Source organism: Peromyscus maniculatus, chromosome 4, assembly GCF_049852395.1.
Source record: "Peromyscus maniculatus bairdii isolate BWxNUB_F1_BW_parent chromosome 4, HU_Pman_BW_mat_3.1, whole genome shotgun sequence".
In the NCBI taxonomy this organism is placed as follows: domain Eukaryota; kingdom Metazoa; phylum Chordata; class Mammalia; order Rodentia; family Cricetidae; genus Peromyscus; species Peromyscus maniculatus.
Genome location: NC_134855.1, coordinates 61,658,258 through 61,678,382, shown reverse-complemented (window position 1 = coordinate 61,678,382; position 20,125 = coordinate 61,658,258). Strand labels below are relative to the sequence as shown.

The 20,125-nt window shown below is 36.7% G+C and overlaps 1 non-coding gene across 1 annotated transcript; it reads left to right on the top strand.

The window, feature by feature from the left end:
• Positions 1-965: 965 nt before the first annotated feature.
• Positions 966-1,071, top strand: LOC121829282 (U6 spliceosomal RNA). The gene has a single exon (XR_006072049.2). It is a non-coding gene; the product is annotated as a U6 spliceosomal RNA (small nuclear RNA).
• Positions 1,072-20,125: the final 19,054 nt, after the last annotated feature.

Here is a 20,125-nt window from a genome sequence, read left to right as displayed (position 1 = left end):
TAATATCTGAATGGATTTAAGGTCCACCCCCTGAGAACGAACACATCCCCGACACTGTTCCGGTGACCAAGAACTAGAAACCAGATAGGCCAGGGACCTAAGGGCAAACAAACTACTGTTCCGTTAAAGGAACATAACCATAAAGTGAGTCCTAATAACATTCTGCTATACTCATAGATCAGGTTTTGCTTAGTCAAAATGAGATGGAGATCTATCTATCTATCTATCTATCTATCTATCTATCTATCTATCTATCTATCTAATTAAATGAGATGGAGATCCAAAATAAAAGCATAGATGATTATGCTAATTGTAAAAAACGCTTGTATTTATTATTTTGGTGTGTTCACAAAAAATCTAAAATACTACAACCATACATATTCATTATTTTAACAAGTATTTGTTTAGTGTGTTAGTAACTTTTAATAAGTAGTAGAATGGATAATGCATGTTCATTTATGTTTATAGGTGACTATCCCTAACTGGGCTAGGGCAGGCACTGAATTAATTGTAGCGGTATTTGCTCTGCCCATGACCTTAGTCTATATGGTCCAAAGGAGGTGTTTTAGCCAGGAGGGAAATCCAAGAAGAGATACAGGCTGAAGGGCAGAGTCAAGAGAGACACCAGCTGGGGCTCAAGGAACAAGATGCCACTAGACCAGTAATGCCAAGGCCACGTGACAACATATAATTAATAGAAATGGGTTAATTTATGATGAAAGAGCTAGCTAGCAAGAAGCTTGAGCCATAGGCCATACAGTTTGTAATTAATATAAGCCTCTGAGTTATTATTTTATAAATGGCTGTAGGACCTTGGGTGGGAGAGATTCGTCTGGACCTTGGGGTCGGGCAGGACTGGAGAAACTTCCGGCTACACTGAATCATCAAATTTAGGGCTTGGTAGAATAGATGCATGTGCCCTCAAGTATATGCAAAAGTATATCACTTCAAAAATCAGCGATAGAGTGCTCACTTCGGCAGCACATATACTAAAATTGGAACGATACAGAGAAGATTAGCATGGCCCCTGTGCAGATGAAAGAAACATTCCAAGATCTGAAAAATGAATTTGAGACAATAAAGAAAACACATGCTGAGGGAATGCTGGAAATAGAAATCCTGACAAAACAAACAGGAACTACAGAAACAAGCATAACCAACCGATTGCAAGAGATGGAACAGAGACTCTCTGACAACGAAGACACGATAGAGAAAATAGATTCGTCAGTCAAAGAAAACACTAAAGACAAAAAAGTCGTAACACAAAATGTCCAGGAAATTTGGGACACCATGAAAAGACCAAACCTAAGAATAATAGGGATAGAAGAAGGAGAAGAATACCAACTCAAAGGCACAGAAAATATATTCAACAAAATCATAGAAGAAAACTTTCCTAACCTAAAGAAAGAAATACCTATGAAGATACAAGAAGCTTACAGAACACCGAATAGGCTGGATCCAAAAAAAAAGTCCCCTCGCCACATAATAATCAAAACACTAAACACACAGAACAAAGAAAAAATATTAAGAGCCGCAAAGGAAAAAGACCAAGTAACATATAAAGGTAAACCCATCAGAATAACACCAGACTACTCAATAGAGACTATGAAAGCGAGAAGATCATGGACAAATCTCATGCAGACACTAAGAGACCACGGATGCCAACCCAGACTATTATACCCAGCAAAACTCTTAATCACCATAGGCGGAGTAAACAAAATATTCCAGGATAAAACCAGATTTAATCAATACCTGTCTACAAACCCAGCCCTACAGAAAGCACTAGAAGGGAAAATTCAACCCAAAGAAGCTAAACACATCCATGAAAAATCAAGCAATAGATAATCCCACACCAACATACACCACAGAAGGACAACACAACACAACTACAAAAATAACAGGAATTAAAAATCACTGGTCATTAATATCCATCAATATCAATAGTCTCAGCTCACCTATAAAAAGACATAGGCTAACAGAATGGATAAGAAAACAGAACCCATCCATCTGCTGCATACAAGAAACACACCTTAACTTCAAAGATAGACACTACCTCCGAGTAAAGGGCTGGGAAAAGGCTTTCCAAGCAAATGGACCTAAGAAACAAGCTGGTGTAGCTAGCCTAATATCTAGAGAAAAAGGATGTTTCAAAAGAGAAGAAGTCTTGTGGCAATGCCTCAGTGGTCCAGGTAACTACCAGAACTCGGAAATCCGCGACGGAGACTAAGGCAGCAGAGATCTAGAGTGGAGTGCTGAGTTCTGGCAAACAGCTGCATCTTTCTTCCAGTAAGTACCTGAACAGGGCTGATGTTAATTATGTACAGTCCAGATTTTAAGAATCATACTCTCTCAGGGATCTCCACAAACTAGTGAGTGTCCTCCCTTGCTGCCCCTGTGAGACAGTCTCTGTACGGGAGAGGCCTCACGTGACTTTGTCTCTGGTGTTCCTCGGGGGACACCTGTGTGAGAAACTGTATGCTCCAGAGCCAGCTCTCGTGTCCTTTGGCCAATGCCGGAGTGTGAAATAGTCCAACGTGGGAAACAAAAGATGATCCCAATCGGGAATCGTGACTTTTTTTTTTTTTTTGGATGATGGTCATGTTCTGTTTTGAAATAACCTCTGTGTATTTCATTTATTTTCTTTTACCTGGCGATCTCTGAGCAGGCTTCAGATTTTGACAGTTGATGAAAGATACGACAAGCATTAATGTGTGGGTGAAAAGGTTGGTGAAATTCTGAGTGAAGTTTTAGTTAAAGTTGGTTGAACTTGGGATTGACTGGGAGGCCAAAGATTTAAAAAGCAGAAGATTCTCTCAAGACACAAGTTGTGTGATAATAGTATGTTTTGTGTGTGTGAATGAGAATTTGTAAATGTTGAATTCTAGGCTTCGACAATCATTGTCAGTGCAGATCAAGCTGCAAGTATTTATGTTTTAAAACTTAAATTATAAAGCTAGTTACGTCTTTCTAACAACTAGTTTTAATGTTTATGAGCATATTTTACCTACATTACCTTTTCAGGATGTTGAGAAAGATGCATCACAAGCACAGGCTGGAGGCTGGGGGCTAGATGGTTTTGAAGAAGAGGTCTTGGTGGACTTTTTCATAGAGCAAAGGGAAGCAATGCCTTCTGGGAAATGAGCTAAGTTTTAATCTAGTCTTTAAGATTAGAAGTCAAAAACAAAAATATTAAGGAAAGGAAAACCTAATTGATCTTTGAAGTATTGTTATGTGGATTTGAGTGGGACTTTTGAGGCCTTTCTTCCAGAAAACAAGGACTTGGTTGTCAGGCCTATATTAGGCCTAAACCTTGGTGCCATGTAGCTGTACTTAAATCATTTCAATGGAAAGTGTCTTAGTGATTGGAACTTCTAGTGCAGTTTGGAATTCTTCCATTTGAAAAATGTGATATTTGCATGGGATTGTTTGAATCTTGTTTTCTAGTCCCTCCCCATCACCACCCTCATAGTCTGAAGGTAGATTTTTCTCTTGATAAAGGAACAAAAAAAGTGAACATCTTGTTTGTAAATAGGTATCTAGTAACTAGTGGTAAACTTGAAATGGTAGAATTCTTTAAAGCCTAATTCTAGGTAACCTTAAGAAAATGTATCTTAATTATTTTTGAACCTGTACTCACCTTGTTTTTTTCAAATATCTTAAGTTATATTTTCTTTTTCAGAGCTGCTTCTTATTTGGGGCTACTTTTTTTTTTAATTGAGGCGTAATTCATAAAAGGGTATATTGTTTTGATGAGACTTTTTCAACTGTGGCTGGTTGTCTTTCTTTAGTCTTCCAAGAAGGGCCATTTTACTTTTTTAGAGTTACTTTTTAAAGTCATGAGGTCAACAACTTGGACTACTATGCATGTAAGTGCTAATGCAAATTGAAACCCAAGTTGACCTCCAGCAGCAGTTCATTCTATGTTACTCGTGGACTGAAATGCTGAAGAAACCCCTCCCCCTATTTTGTTTTTTGCAAAAATCAAGGTATATTCTTGGGTTTCCTGGTTGACCTCAACAGATAAACTGAGATGATAGTCTTAGTTCAGAAATGATCTGAATGTAGATTTACAGTCTACGTGTACAGCTGGCTAAGTGAGATCGCTTTCACAGTTCTGCATGTATCCCATCGGCTCCCCATTAGTCACTGAACTCTTAAAACAGGTATTGTAACATTATCACAATGTTTTGCGCCAATTTATAAACTTTACAGTGCAATATGTGTTCCTTTTCTGAGGCAAACCAAAGGTATATTTCTCAAGGTTCTGCTGCTAACAGCAGCGTTGATGGAGGATTTTTTTATACATTTGTAATAGATAGAAATAAACCAGAAGAAAAGAAGAAAAAAAAGTGGTGGAGGAAAAGGTGAACACTGCAAGAATACTCAAAAGGGCTGAGAGTTGCAAATGCCAAGAATGGCTTTGCATAGTAAATGGAATAGAACAGCTCTGAACTATAGCTTACTTTTCCTGGTTTGGTCTGACAGAATGATTGAATGCTTTTGTACAAAAATCAGAGCCTTAAAAACAATGATTTGGTGAGATTGTAAAATGGTGTGCCACTTTGGCAAAACAGTTTGGTGGTTGGTCAAAATGCAAAACATTGTTACTCTGTTACTCAACAATTCTACCCTTAGGAATATATCCTCAAACTACTGAAAATGTGCACCTATGAAACATGTACATGAAAGTTTACAGCAGTGTGTTGCTAATAGTAAAAAAGTTAAAACAACTCAAATTGCTATCAAATACTGGAGAGAAATAAAATGTGGCTTATTCATACAATAGAATATTATTAAGACATGAAAATGAATGAGAAACTGACAGATTAAATGACTTTGGTGAACCTTCATAATTTCTTCTGTAGATCTTTCCATTTCTAATTTATAAATACATTTGGGGTTATAAATTATAAATGTACTGCCTCCTGTCAACATTGTATACTTCTATTTGATGATTTCTGTGACAAACATTATATGGAAATGTTTCCAAGTATTTTCTGTATTAACTGTGAATGAATAGAACAAAATAAATTGCCTGTGATGGAAAAAAATAAATAAAATAAAATAAAAGAAAAAAGAAAAAAAATTAGATTCCAAAACAAAACAAAACAACAACAAAAAAAAATCAGCGATAGAAGAGTATGTGTAAACATTTCAGAGGATGTACCCCTGGAAGGCAGAATAAGAAATACTTCCTGAGTGCTGTTACACACAAGCAAAGAAGAGTGGAGGATAGAAATAAATAAATAAAAGGACAGAAGCAAATATTTAAGTGAGATGATGGTAAGCTGAAACACACAAGGACATAACACAGAAAAAAAATCCCATGACTCTTCCACAGGAAAAAGATGACAAAATGGAAAGTGGGTTAAAGAGCATGAAACAGATAATGAAGGTATTTAAATTCTTGGTGACAGTCTTGGATGTAAACCTGGCATGGGCAGTCACTAAATCACTTCCAAGAGAGTAAGAACATGTTCAAAAGTGCACTGTGTGTTTGACTCTCTAAGTCCTGCTTTACTGCCTGACAGGAGTAGGGGTGTACCAACGGCAGTTGGAAGAGCAGTGTAGAGGGAGAATAATTGAGAGACTTAAAAAGTATTTTAATTCTCAATAACAGAAAACGTTAAAACAATATAAAGACAAGAAAGACAGACTACATTTTGACTACAACATAACAAAATTATGTAAAAGCAAAATATCAAGCTGAAGACTCAAATTTCTTGGAAATATACCACATTCAAACACACCCACATTTCCCATATTCCCAAGAAACACACAATCAAATTTTCTTTCAAATCAAAACTTTTTCTGAGATTAAGAAATTCAAATAAAAAGTTTGAAACGTACCTGTCAAGTGTCTCAGTTCAAAATCTCCCTCTCCTTTACCTGCTGAGATACAGGGCTAGGGAATCTGGGCACCCTCTGTTCCTGCTCCCCCCTCTCATTGTTCCTGACATCACCCATGTCAGCCAAAGTGATCTGATTTCCTCTTAAAATCAGTATGTATTCCCACTTCTCCCCTTCAATCTCCACTAATTGAAGTTTGCAAGCTATTTTAGTTTTTGCTTTCATTCTAGTGCGTATAATTAATTTTCTTCTTTTCCAAACCCTTTATCTGCAGACTAAATTATACCTCAAGACATGACTCAAAGGACCTGCTGAGTTTTTTTTTTAAATCTACTCAGATTTCCTAGCATGTTTGTGTGCAAAATAGTTCTCAAAAACAACAGCAAAATGAGAAAGTAAGAGAGAAAAATGGAAGGAGATGAAGTTACTTTGTAATTCTAAATAATTCTGCAAAATAGCACAAAGGGTTTAATTAAGAAAGACACATCTTTATTGGCAGGTTGGCAGGGAAGCATTGTTGTTTGATTCCTAAGGCCTCATTAGCTAACTATTTTCTGGCGTATAGGATCCCATATTTCATCTGGCTGCCTGAGTAGAGTGAATGGAATTCAAGTGAGTTACGTAAGATCACCTTGGAAGCAGAAGCATCAAATCATGTGTGCCTTATGAAAACAGCTATTCATAACACATTCAATGAGAGCTCCATTTGAAACTGTGGTGTTTCTGCCCTGATGAAATGCCATTGTGCCTCCTTTGATGAATGGACACAGAAGCACATTCTCACAAGAGAATGAGAAAGCCTTAGGGGTCCATCAGGTTGGACTGATGCGCCATCCAGACGATGTTTTCCTTATTCCCGTGATACTCTCTCTTGCATCCTTGAATAGCATGAGGGAAGGAAACTCCATGTGCTAAGACATGTCTCTGCAGAGTCCACCGGAAGTCGCAGGCATGGCTCTTTCTTCTCCACGCTTCTCTGGTGTTTAAGGATATTACAGTACTTTATTTCTCTTTTGGTTTCAGGTAGTCGTATTCAGTTTTGTTTTGTCTTTTAATATTTAAAAAAATATTTTTTTACACACTTATCTAAAACTAATCCCCCCCTTTCATCTGGATGGAAATCGACTGTGTTGGTGTAAAAACTTAAAAAGTGTCCTACTTCTAAAAAATTGGCAAATGTTTCGTAGTTTTAAGTCACCAAACTGTTACCCAGTACCATTTTGCTTGGGTTGGGAATTTGGCTCAGAGGGAGAGACCTTGTCTAGTAAGCCCAAGGCTCTGTCCTCAGAGGCAGAAACAAAAGATAGTATCCTTTTGCTTATAGATTTTACAACTATGGTAGACATTTTAGCAGATAAAAGATACAACATCTTCTACAAAACAAAAAAGGTATTTTCTCTTTTGCGTGTTTGTCTGTGTATGTTGAGCCTGCTAAGCATGGCTCTACTTGAGCCAATGCCCCAGCCCAATTTATTTGATCGTTTATGGTACACCCAACCCCAAGTTCTGGCACTTTTACTCAGTATGATCATTGTCTTAGTTAGGTTTCTATTGCTCTGATAAAGACCATGGCCAAAACCAGCTTGGGGAGGAAAGGGTTCATTTCAGCTTAAAGCTGTAGTCTATCAGAAAGGGAAGTGAGTGAGGTCATGAACCTAGAGGCAGGAACTGATGCGGAGGCCTTGAGCAATGCTGCTTACTGATGTGCATCTCCGGATCTATTCAGCCTTCTTTCTTTTATATCCTAGGACCACCATTCCAGGGGTGGCACTGCCCACAGTGGACTGGCCACTTCCACATCAATCATCAGTCAAGAAAAAAAAAAAAGAATTATTTTTAAGTACTGCTTAAGTATTTCTGAATATTAGTATTTAGGAAGGAAACTGAGAATAAAAATACCTTGTATTTGTAATTCTTGATTATGTGCATTAACCTTAATTTGGAGATTGCTGTCTAGAAATTGCTACTTTCCTGCTTTTGAGATATTGTAGAGTATTGTCAGTACATGGACTGATCTTTCATTTGATGATCCACCTCTCTTATCTCTTACCTCTGTATTTTAGCTCAATGTGTTAAGCTATCAGGAAATTATCTAATCTGCTGTCTGGTGCAACACACCAGACACCCAGCATTGTAAGATCAATAAATTTAACTATTCATACAGTTCTAAGGAATTCCTTCTTTATGTGAGATCAATTAGACTGAGCGAAGCTTAGGATAGTTCTAGATAAACTATCAGACCATATTCTATTTTCTTACATTTGTGACCATGATCCAAGTCCGATGTCATTCAAAAGACTGCAGAGATACTGAGAATGACAATTAAAAAGAGAAGTTTTAATTAAAAAAAAAAAAAGAAGAAAGAAAATGCCTCACGGGCTTGCTTACAGCCTGAACTGATGAGGGCATTTTCTCACTTAGGGTTCCCTCTTCTCAGATAACTCCAGTTTGTGTCAAGTTTACAAGAATCTAATCAACACAGCTATGTACTTCTTTTGTGATTAGAGGAGTTTAAATAACTCATAGTTTGAAGGATCACACATGCACCTCTGTGACAGAGAATTAACCTAGTATGCACAAAGGCCTGAGTTTATCCCAGCACCGAATACATGAATAACAGTTTGAAAATTTTTCATTCTAATTAATTAAATAGAAGCAACAAGTATGGGAATTTTAATAGCCACATAAATTAATTATAGCTCATGAATATATAAGAATTAAAATAGTCATGTGAATAATGAAAATCCAAAACACATTTATCACCTATGGGGAATGGACTTAGAGAAGCAAATTAGGAGAGAGAGATTTGTCTTCAATACTTAAAGATTAGACACAAATCTGAAAGTAAATAGAGATAAACGTAAAGATTTGAAAATACTAAATATTATGCAGTAAAATTTATCACCTTGTAGTCATGGAAATGACATACATCATTTAAATATTTTTCTATCATCCTAATATTCTTGATGAAAACAGCAAACTAGTCTTTCTGCTTTTTGTAAAAAACACAGGCAGAAAAGTAAGCTACCCTAAATTTCATAGCAAATGCTCTAGGCATAGAGGGACATGACTAAAATCCTTGCATTCTAGGGGCTGAAACCATAATTTTAAGTCTAGCCTGGGCTACATAGCAAGTTTCAAGGCAACTGTCTCTGCTTAAAAAAATAACAAAAAGTCAAATTGGCTTGGAAGCCCCAGAGGCCTTCTGGTTCCCAAGGCCTGTTCTTAATCATTGCATTAATTAATTCATTTCATTTTTTCTTTTATCTTTCTGTGTGCTTGAAACAGTTTTTTTAAATGCAAAACCTGAAAATCTGAATGTAAATGTCAGATAAGCTAAAAAATGACAATTTTTTTTATATAGAAGCTTTAGAAAGGAATGTTGATTTGAGAATACATTCCACCAAAGTTTGCAAATGAACATTACAACAACACTCATTCTTACAACATTGCTTGACAAGTGTTTCACAGCCACTTAGATACATAATACATATACATATCTGTGTCTCAGATGTGTTTACAAGAAAATGTTTGAGTTCTGTTAGTGTATATCTATATTGTCATCTTTGGGTCCAGAATAACTCTAGGATTTTTTCACTCTGCACATCTCTTTTTAGAACAATGACTTGTATGTTCCCCCCCGCCCCAAAGAAAAGATAAAAGTGTGGAATGTGATGTTTATATGCTCTAAATACAGAAGATTATATTTTTCTAAAGCGTTATAAAGGTTTATTTGTTAATTTTCATGTATTTCTTCCTGATTGTATGTATGTACATCACATATGTCAGTTGCCTGCCGAAGCCTGAAGATGGTATTGCATTCTCCTGAACTGGAGTTAAAGGTGCTTGGGAGCCTCCTGATTTAGGTGCTAGGAACTGAATAGGGTCCCCTGGGAAAGAATTAAGGACTCGTAACTGCTGAACCATTTATCAACTCTCCCTTTGGAAATACTGTAATGATGCTTAAATAGAAAAACAAAACAAAACAAAACAAAAAACTGTTCAAATCGATTTCTGCTCTGACTTTGGAGATAGTGAAAGACACGACAGTACAATGACATCTTACTTTCAGGACTCCTGTTGTTTTCCTACAAAATGTTTCTTTCCTCTGTTGTCCCACCAAGTCCAGGCCCCTTAGTGGTCGTGCTTACAGATCAGAATGTAAAGCTGATGTCTCTCAACCAAGGAATGGATAAAGAAAATGTGGTACATGTGTACAATGGAGTATTACTGAGTTGTTAAAAACAAGGACACCAGGAAACTTGAAGGCAAATGGATGGAACTAGAAAAGATCATCTGAGGTAACCCAGACCAAGAAAGACAAACGTAGTATGTATTTACTCATAAGTTAAAATTGACTGTAAAATAAAGGAAAACTATGCTACAATCCTCAGACCCAGAGAGACTAGATAAGAAGGAGGGTTCATTGGGGTGAGGGCATGCCCAGATCTCCCTGGGAAGGGGAAATAGAAGAGATTTCTTGAGTGGACTGAGGGCAGGTGGGGATGGGAACATGAGCCATAAGGTTTGGGAGGGGGAGAAGGGGAGAGTGCTGAAAGAGACGACTGAAAGAGGGAGCATTTGGGGGTCAGGTAAAAACCTGGCACAAGGGAATCTTCCAGGAATCTACAAGGAGGACTCCAGTTAAGACTCCTAGCAATAGCAAATACATAGCCTGAACTGGCCATCTCCTGTGACCAGATTGGTGCCTAGCCCAATTGTCATCAGAGAGGCTTCATCCAGCGACTGATAGAAACAGATGCAGACCCACAGCCAAACATAAGACAGAGATCTGGAAATACTTCAGAAGAGGGGGAGGAAGGATTGTAGGAGCCAGAGGGGTCAAGGACATCACAAGAAAACTCAGAATCAACTAATCTGGGCTCACAGGGGCTCATAGAGACTGAACCGACAACCAGGAAGCCTGCATGGAACTGACCTAGACACTCTACATATATGTTACAATTGTGTACCTTGGTCCTCTTGTGGGAATCCTAGCAGTGGGAACAGGGACTGTCTCCAACTCTTTTACAGGCTTTTGGGACCCTACTCATACTGTATCACCTTGCCTAGCCTTAGTAAACAGAGAGGTGCTTCTTACTGCAACTTGATATACCATGTTTCGTTGATACTCATGGGAGACCTGTCATTTCCTAAACAGAAAAGGAGGGGAAGTTCATTGAGGGGTAAAGGGTTGGAGGTGGGTGGATAGGGACCGGGAGAATAGGAGGGAGGGGAACCTGCAGTTCGAATGTAAAATAAATAAATTAAAAAAGAGCTACATTCAAACTCCACAGGAAAAAAAATGTAAAACTTTCAGCTACTGCTCCAGTACCATTCCTGTCTGCTGCCTGCCATGATTATCATGGATTAACCCTCTGAGAGTATAAGCAATCCTCCAATTAAATGCTTTCTTGTGAGTGTTGCCTTGGTCATGTTATATTGTCACAGCAATTTAACACTAAGATATCTGCATTGTTGTAGGGCTCCATCTTTTAGACTTGTATGTAGAAAGTTACATTAGTAGAAAACTCTCAGTTCTGGGCTATCTACCATAATTCACTTCCTTTAGATAGCATAGTTTTTCATTTAATACATTTTTTTTTGTTGAAAATAATCTCAAAAATGTTCTTTCTTGCACCTTTTCCAGATTTTTTATTATGAATGGTGGGATGTCAATTCAACCAGTGACTCTGTTATCTTTGGAAGCAGGAAGTTGTCATTATAGATTTGAAGTATTCAGAAAATACTCATCTATGGTATGGACCCAGTGGGTATGTACACTCAGTGTTTGTTAAGCAGAAGTTTGTAGAATTTGCTACATGATTTAATAGCCATGTTATAATCTTAGATATAATTTTTTCATATGCTTTATTACTATGGGTTTGCAGGTTTAGTTTTAAATGTTTAAATTACTTGCCAATACCTCATAGACAGGATTATATAGGGTTTTTGAGAGCTAGTGATGACTGTCTTAGTGTTTCTATTGCTGTGAAAAGACACCATGACCACAGCAACTCTTATAAAGGAAAACATTTAATTGGGGTAGCTTGCTTATAGTTTAGAGGTTCAGCCCATTATCATCATGGTGGGACATGGCAGCACGCAGGCAGATATGGTGCTGGAGAAGTAACTGAGAGTCCTACATTTTTCAGGCAACAGGAAGTGGTCTGAATGTCACACTGAGTGGGGCTTGAGCATATATGAGACCTCAAAGCCTGCCCCCACAGTTACACACTTCCTCTAACAAGGCCACATCTTCTAATAGTACCACTCCCTTTGAGGGCCATTTTCTTTCAAACCACCATAATGATGTTCTCCCAAAATATAGTAAGGGCTCCTAAAATGAAGAATGTATTGGGCCCAGGGAGCTAGAGAGCACCTTCCTGGTTTCTAAAAATCTTTGGCAAGTTCATCCTTCAATGCACAAACTCATTTTCCATCCTTGGTCTTTAATGCTGGCTAAACTATAGAAGCCATCTGGAAAGAAGAAATTTCTCCACCCAAATCATCACACTGACTTTAATATGACCAATGAATACTGCTAACAAACATCATCTATCTTAACTTTATACAACATTGAAATTCTAATTTTTTTGCTTTAAATTCTTACACTTGATGTTTAAGAGGGGAGGGGGTTTAAATTATCATCAACCCGATACATTGAGCTACAGTAATTACTTGGATTTGCTTTATTTTTTGTGTCTCTTACATGTTTTTGCTTGCAAATGGTTAAAATGTCATCTAAAATAATATAATAAGTAGAGATAATGGCTGAAGTTTAGGGAATAACACTTCAGATGACACACCATTTAAAAATACTAAAGTTACATTAGGGAACGTCATATACCGACCAAATCATAAGAAGTATTTTATTAACTACAGTAGATAAATACCATTTTCCCTACACTGTAAATTTTTAATGGTTTCAGGCTGTTCATAACAGTCCCTTTGTCTATAAAAAGAGTGGGTTGAGTCATTGAGTCATTTGGTTCTTCATAGTTCACTATTCCACAGAGAGATGATTTCTGCTGAAAACAGTGTACGTACATTAGCACACTACAACTTGCCCCTTGACCTTCCCTCAGTGAACACACACGAGGCCTGGGATTCACTCAAGAAAATATGGCATAAAGTCTCTTTTTCTGTTAAAGAACTTTTCTCCTTGGGAAAGTAGTTAAATGGGAAAAGAATTAAGAATTACATATAGCCCACTGAGGATTATATAATGTAGTACATAATCCAAAAAAGGGAATTATATATGTATACATATATGTATGCATATGTGTGTGTGTATGTGAAAATGTCTACATCAAAACAAGTTTTAAAGACTAATCATGTGAGAAAACACTTTGTTAATATCCAAATATTCAAATGTGAGCAAGTTAATCATAATTAAGCTGAAAAGCAGAGAAACAGATTAGCTTCAGCTGGACTATAAAGAGATGTCTTAGCAAACTAAATTCCTTCCTAGTGATATTCAGGAAGGTAGGAGACAGAATCATGGGAATAAGAAAAATTGTACATATATCAGCAAGACTGGATTTGCTCTAGTAGTAACACTGTATTTAGATATTACAATTTCATTTTATTTGTGATAAATAATTCATAAGACTCCCCACCTTTTCCACAAGGCAAGTTGAGTGAACATGAAACACTGTCTTTCAAGTTCTTAGGGATGGTCATGATTTCTGGACTGCTATTGAGGAAAGCATATAATCTGATTTATTCTTCACTCAAGGATCATCACTTACTGTTTTTTTTTTTTTTTTTTTTTTTTTTTTTTTTTTTTTTTTTTTTTTTTTTTGCTTGAGCTATAGTAGCTTTCACTCAATGATCAGGAAGTCCTGTGGGTATTGTGTCAGATGCTATGTGTCTTCTAACAACTAGTTACCATGGGGAAATATCAACATGTCGCTTCATATACCAACTGGCTCAACTGTGAGATGGACTTAATCAAATCAAGACTTACCTCATGTCATCAACCAATATTCTCTCTAACATGAACTCCCTAATGGTTTAGGTCCCCAACAATGAAGGTCAAAGCCATTATTCTGTTAACCCTATGAAGGTCTAATTCAACAGTTCTCAACTTTCCTAATGCTGCTACTTTAATATAGTTCCTCATGTTGTGGTGAGCCCCGACTATAAAATTATTTTTGTTGCTACTTCATAACTATATTTTTTCTGCTTTATGAATCATAATATAAATATCTGTGTTTTCCAGTGGGCTTAGGAGACTCCCTTGAAAGGGTCATTTGACCTAGGGTCTAACACATGGCAGTTCTAAAATCTAACCATTGCTTTCTTCGAGAAAATGTCATTGATTATTAATAGAACTTACTTGTGCCTCAAGATTCATCTCAAGATGACCAGTCTAACCTGTATCCAAGGGATTCTATGTCTCTGAAGGGACACATGAATACAAAATGGTAATGTTCTTAAAGTTGAGTACAAGACTGTATCTAAGTTAATGACTCAGTTAATATCCTGTCTAGATAGGAGATTTTAAACACCAGCAATACTTCAGTTTACCCACCATGTGTTTTAATACTAGAAAGTGAACAATTATCCAATGCTCTGGAAAAATTCAGTTTTATTGCCACACAAATTTGTCTGTGGCTGTAGTAGCTATTCTCATCTGTTTCTTAACAGTACCAAGTACTTAAGTACTACCTTAAGTACCTTCACTTAATCTTTATTCTAGCTATCATCTCTGCTGACAGCCATCATTTTCAAGCCAGAACTTTTATAATCAAATTTTATAAATAATTTATACAAAAACCTTCAAGATTTTTCATATATTACCAAAATGTCAAATTTATTCTAATATTTCCACTGTAAGACTTAGATACTTTCTTTTATATATATGTGTGTGTGTGTAATATATAAAAATAATAAGTATATATGTAAATAATTTTGAAATTATTGGAACTTTTTTTGTTAAATTTGATGCAAGTATTGTGCTTTACTTCTTTGGTCTAATATCCTTAGAAAATGTCTCACAAATATCTCCAATATTTATGCCAATAAAAACCAAGGATTTCTTTAATTACAGAAATTGGTGCCATTTTACCACTCAACTTTCACATAAAACTGGCAATCTTGTGAATGTGATTCGTGACTTTTCATCTACCACACCAAGTTTGGGACATGATTTTATCTATACCCATGAGAGTCCTAGAGAAAAATAATTCAGTACAACTCTAGAAGCTCTGTCTGACAGTCATTAAAACAAGGTAATGTTCTTATGGATGCTTTATTTAATAAAACATTATATCAAAGCAGTCACTGTGATTTTCTACTTTCCCGCATTATAATCACTTATGATTAAGTGCGACAGGCCTCTTGTTTGCTTGTTTGTTTCACATTCTGTACTAGGCAACTCACTATACAAAGTAACTTGAATGACTCCTTGTCCACTGCCTAAGTGTGATTATCAGCCTCCAGCTTTCCACCAGCAATGAGCCAATCACTGCATCTAAATCCAATTAGGTCAAATTGCAAATCCAAGGTAGCAATCTATGTCGATGTTCCTTGTTTCCAGAGACCAAGCTTACGGTCTGTCAGTACATCTGAACGGTATAAGTTATACCAGGAAAGCAAAAGGGGGAGAATAACTTTCATCCAAGAAAGAAGAAGCTGTTACCAAGTGAGAGCTGAGTTGATGGAGTGCCGCGATTCCCCCTGCTTCTCTCAGAGGACTATTGGCACTCTTCATCTTCTAAACAAATTAGTGACTCTCAGCAAGACATCAGGCCTCCTCTCCCACTGATGCTGGGAAAATTGGGGAAGCTTCACCAATGTGCTAAGGCCTCAGATGCTCAGTCATCTGCTTATGCTTCCCAAGCCTCCAGACACCATAGTGAAAGTTGAACTGAAATAGTTCTTGTTGCCTCCTTCCAGTTTCTAACCAAACATCATCACATACTAAGGCGACATGAGAGTAAGCTATGGGTGTTATTTGGTCCCAATGACTGTAATGGACTAGGATATTCAAGAGAGACAAGAGACTGCTAAGCTCACAAAGCAAGAATAATGCCATATCATTGTTTCTAATGTATCAAAATGTTGTCCATGAATTGACAAGAGTCTCTAGGTTGGTTGCTCCAACATTGATTTTCTTTACATGATCACTTGCTTTCTTTTTGTCTTTAGATATGACCAAAGGAACAATATTTTTCTCTGGAAGGTAATTAGGCACCTTTACTTGTAACTGGAGGAAGAAAGAAGGTGGGAAAGAGATGTATCCTCACTCCAGGCAAACCAAACTCAAGACAAAAAGTCCAGTGTGACACTTCACACCTGTAACTGCGGTGTTGTGGGTGGGAGGTGGGTCTTGCTGGTCAACTAGTCTAGCCAAAATGGCAAGTTTTATGCTCAATGAGAGACCCTATGTCAACGAGGAAGAAACACAGTATCAATCTCTGGTCTTTACACATATACACACACATACAGGTAAGCAAACCACAGTCTCACAAGGGAACACATGCACATCATCCCTCCACAATAACAGCAAGAAATAGGTTTTTAAAAGAGGTAATGCTTCTTCATTTGTTTCTCTTTGTCCCAGAGATTGGGTTATCTTAGGAAAGTGGCATGAAATCTTGAGCTAACACAAGATATTAAGTTTTTAAAAGAAAACTCTCTAAATTTGGTTAAAATCTGTAAGTCATGGCTTTTAGACAGCATGTACTCATTGCTATAGCCAACAAACAGAAAACTTTCTGAACTTTCTCCACCATGTTCACTGTATATCTCATTCATTCCAAGTAATTTTAACCTGTAACTTGCTCTTGACAAAACAAGAAGACATAATAACATATTTACTGGGCTCTGGCTCTACTATGTTGTGTTAAAACAATGGAAATAGAATTTAGATAAATACATAATTACATTATGGCCATCATTTCTTAAGTTTATAAGATATGTAGTTTTGTCCATGAACTCAGTTAATCAATATTTTGGGAAAAGTAGGAGACATAAGAAAGAGGACTGGATGAGTCAAATTTGGGTATGTTTAAATGGTCACACCCATTCCTGTGAAAGTAGGTCAGTTTGAAACTGTTGCAAAAAAAATCCAGACCACCCAGAGAAGAGAGCAAGGGACTTTAGTTACTGTGGGTCTTACGTTATCCAGAGCAAAGAAGTTTGTTTTTGAAAAGCAATAACTGGTGATATTGTAGTTTTCTTCACCTTTGCTATTTATTTTTGAATGGTAACATTTGGGGGCTAGGGTAGAAAACTTTCTATTCCTACTAGTGCTTATATACTGAGGTTATTGTTTTGGACTAGACCATCCTAAATTTATTTCTGTGTTTATTCTTTCTTTCACATTTGACATTATTCATTGGAATATGCTTATTCAGAAATTATCTATGTAGATAATTTTTTCAGGTTCATTATTATTCTTTGGGATTTCCTCTTTTAGAAAAATGATGTTACATAAGTACTGCGCACTTCCAGGCATCCATCACCATGCTGGTTTTGTGTGGTGCTGGAGATTGAATCCCCACTTAATGTAATGCTAAGCAAGCATTCTACCAACTGAGCTAGGTCCCCAGCCCCTGATTCATTCATTTTTTATTTAAAGATTCAGCAATGATACTGTTAACCCCTTACAAACTGGTCCACATCAACAAAGAGTTTAACACCAACCAAGTATTTTGATATATATATATATGAATGTCTGTATAAAAATGGATTGGTATGGTATATTTGTTGAATAAATTTTGAGCAGTGCTATTATATAAAAAAAAAGAAAAACGATGTTAGAAATGAATAGATTTGCAAAGGAGTCAGGCATATCAAGGACTTAGTGTATCCCAACAAATACTTCATGCTGATATCCTAAAACTGAGGATAATGTATTCCTAAGAGCTCAAAGAGGGTAAAAGTGAAAAAGGAAGGACTAAACATTCAAAAATTGGTTTTAGTAGAAAAGTGATAATTAAAGTGGAAATCAAGTGGTATGTAAGTTGTGAGAAGGTAGAAAGAATAACTAATTGTAGACTATTAAGAGATTTCAGTAAGATGAGGTATTTACACAGAATGGTTTTTTGAAGCATGACTGAAAGATAACATGGCTTTTTTGAGGGTTAAGAAACTCCAAAGCATTTTGATTCTTGGAAGAACACATGGAGGTGGGAGAGAAAGCTGTCGGGGGGGGGGGGACTGGAATTGAGCAGGAGAGAGTGGAGAATGGATGTGATTGAAACACATTCTATGTGTATGCGATCTTCAACCAATAAAAGTGATAGTGGAGTTTGTTCTCTTGGATGTTTAGAGGTGTGTGTAAGTTATGACTTGAAACTACTCAACTAGTGGCCTGTTTGACTAAAGTCTTATGATGTTCTACTTCACATTATTTTGTTTTCTTCAAAAGGAACTATTAATCTATCTTATTAATATTATTTAATGGCAGATGTTAGTTATTATATTCATTTTGAAAGTGTCTGCTGTACATGCATATCTCTAGTGGAATGATTCTTTTCCTGTTTTCTGTATTTTTGAGAATTTCATGCTTGAGTATTGTATTTACAACATTTCCACTCCCTCTTTCCTCCTAACTCTTCCTGTATCTCTCCAACTTCTTCCCAAACTCCTGAACTCTTCTACAATTACTAACTGTTACTTATATATGGTACCTACTGTATACATTTAGTGTTCCTATGTGTATTTGTTTAGGGTTTCATTGCTGTTGTGGAATATTTGTTTAACTATGCAAAGATTTTTTCATTTGTTTATGTTGTGGAATATTTGTTTAACTATGTAAAGATTTTTTCATTTGTTTATGTTGTGGAATATTTGTTTAACTATGTAAAGATGTGTTGCATTTGTTTAACTATGTAAAGATGTATTGTTATTTTATCTTGCCCACATAAAGCGCCTGATTGGTTTAATAAAAAGCCAGTACTTTCCTGGGCAGGGAAAGTAAGTAGAAGGAGGAATTTAGGCTTAGGGAGAAAGAAAAGGAGATGCCAGGGAGACGCCAGGGGCCAGACAGACAGACATGGAGGAAGCAGGAAAGCAGGACGTACAGAATGAAAGAAAGGTAAAAAGCCCCGAGGCTAAATGTAGATTAATAGAAACAGGTTAAATTAAGTTAAAAGAGGTAGTGGGACAAGCCTAAGCTAAGGCTGAGCATTCATAATTCTTAATAAGTCTCCATTTCTTTATTTGGGAGCTGGTTGGAGGCTCAAAAAAAAATGCCAACTCCAGACTGCTCTGTATTCATTAATCTATCAGGGGCTTTGACCCTGGAGAAGAGTGATTCACCCTTCTTCAGAAGTTATTGATTGCCTGTAGCTCTCATCTAGGTGTGAGGCCTTGTGAAATTCCCTTATCCATGTTGGCATATGAAATTGTGTAGTCATTGTGAGGCCTTGCTTAGGCAACTATGTTGCTGATGTTTCATGAATGCACCATATTTGCCACATTGTCGTCATGTCTAGAAGACACTGTGTCCCACCAGGGTTTCTGGGACTCTTGCTGCTGCAGTCTTTCTGCCCTTCTTCCATTATGCTCTCTCAACGACAGACGTACAAACTGGGTCTGGTCACTCCGTCATCATTTATTATCTTCATTTTAACCACCTGGTTTCCTAGGACAAAGGTCAAGAGTCCACCACAACACAGATTCTGCATGTGTCCACTGTTAACAAGCTTCCAGAGTATTCAAATTCACAGAGCAAAGGAAGAAGCTGGTCAGCAGGGTCCGTGGCAAGAGGGACAGGGGATACCATTTGGTGAGTCTAGAGTCCTGGCCATGCAATAAAGAAGGCTTCTGGAGAACCATTTTACAGAAAGAGCAATTTTAAATGCTGTGATGTGCATTTGAAATTTGGTAAGGGGGTAGGTTTCATGTTATGTGTTTTTTCCCTCAATAAAGGGTCACATTTACTTCTTGGTCTCTTATATAATTTTATGTGAAGCATTCTTTATACTTGAAGAGAACAAAAATATTTGTCATGTCTTGTATGTTTCTTACAATTTCCAATATCCTAAACCAGGTTTAATGAAATTTTAAATTTGCTTTTAGCTTTAACTTTACATTTCCTTTAACAAATATATAACTCTATTTCTTCCTTGTTTAATAAGAGCAATTAAAAAACTTGTTTACTTTCTTTTTTCCTCTTCTTTTTCTTATTAAATTTACTCATGATACTTTTTTTCTGGAAAGGACTTCATTAATATAAGATTTTGTAGCATCTCTCTTACAATGCTTATTATGAAGTCATGTTTGTATAATTTTCTTTTGTTTTTTGAGGCAGGCT